Consider the following 1,640-nt stretch of genomic DNA (forward strand, 5'->3'; position numbering starts at 1 on the left):
GACCAATCACGGTGGGGTATTTGGCTCTCGGGGGCGGGACATCGACCGGGCTTGATGCAAGCAGAGAAACATTTCTCAATGAGTGAAAGTGACAGCAGCGTTGCCATGGAGAGTTTTCTTCCGGGCCTGGCTGGCTGCCTCATTTCTATCAGGCAAACGCGGACATCCGTCCCAGCGCGCTGCGTTCACAACACTTCCCCCCCAAAAAAGTTGTTTAAGTCGCTGCCCAGCGGGACATTATACGTATATATGTCTCTCTCTGACAAAATAAATCAAAGTGATGCGTACGCGGCGAGATAAAAGAAAGGAAATAATGTAGCCTAATGTGGTCTGCGGTCACATACCGACACCTGTCCGTCGGCAATAACAGTCCCCGATAACCCGGACCAATTATAGGGTCGCACCGTTATTTGGGGGTCATTATTTTGTTATTTGCATTGCCTCACACGATGAACACTACATCTATTTCTATATGATGTCATAAACACGGCTAAACACGACAGTGACACCAAGTGGAATTAAAATATATTCCACAGCCCCAAACATGTCTTTTTCAAAGCCTGCAGTGAAGAGAAAGGTTGGTGATGAGCACAGACAATCCCAGGGAAAGTGGGAGATGCAATATTTCTTTGTTGAGCACAGGGGCACCCCGACGTGTCTTATTTGCACAGAGAAAGTTGCGGTGCACAAGGAATACAATTTGAAACGTCATGACACAACTAGACATGCTTGAGGAGTATGCAAAATACCAGGGAGATGAGAGAGAGGAAGGGCTGCCAGGTCTCCAGCAGCAAGGAGTAGGCAAGAGAAGCCATGTTCAGAAGAACAGTTCATGTTCTTCAATGTTCCATTCATGTTCAGGACCATTCATGTTCAGAAGAACCCATTGAGGTTAAAGAACTGTTAATAAAGACGTTTAAATCTGAATACAGCAGATATAGAAGACTGAAGAAACCACACGTAGTTGCTGACGAGAGAAATCTAATTATTATTATTTTATTTATTACTGATTTATTTACTTATTAATTCTTAATTTGTTTATTTATTTTTTTCCATCTTATTTTGTGTTAAAAAAATAAAAATAAAGACATTTGAGAAGATTGGATTTTTTTTTTAACAAAGCTTTTCTTGTGGAGTACCCGATGCGGCCCAGCCTCACCCAAAGTAAATTAAGTTTGAGACCCCTGCCTTACAGCAAGACTTTACAATATTATACAGAGAAACCCAACAATGCATGTTACAACAGTAACATATAGATTACACAGGGATACTTCAGTATTAATGATGTCATAGCCTATAATCACATATCAGCCAGACGTCATTATCTATGTAATGTATGTGCATGTCAACACTTTTGAGTTGTTTTTTTTTTTACCAATTTTCTATGCAAAAAAAACCACTTCAAATGTTGGACAGCCTCTCATTATCTTCAAGCTCTTAGCTGATGCACAATTCATATTGGAATTGATGTTTGCAAGGCAGTGAAGCAACCCCCAAATATTAATATTAATTATAGATATTCACATCCTATGAGTTCGGTCACAGTACATTGCGAAGTTCAAAAATGTTGCGCTTGCGCGATTAGTTAAAATGTATGACCCCACTGGGCTTCTGTAGTTGTCCTCTCTACTATTTCTTCC

Source organism: Embiotoca jacksoni, unplaced genomic scaffold, assembly GCF_022577435.1.
Source record: "Embiotoca jacksoni isolate LCO1_2020_lvr unplaced genomic scaffold, fEmbJac1.0.p SCAF_27, whole genome shotgun sequence".
In the NCBI taxonomy this organism is placed as follows: domain Eukaryota; kingdom Metazoa; phylum Chordata; class Actinopteri; family Embiotocidae; genus Embiotoca; species Embiotoca jacksoni.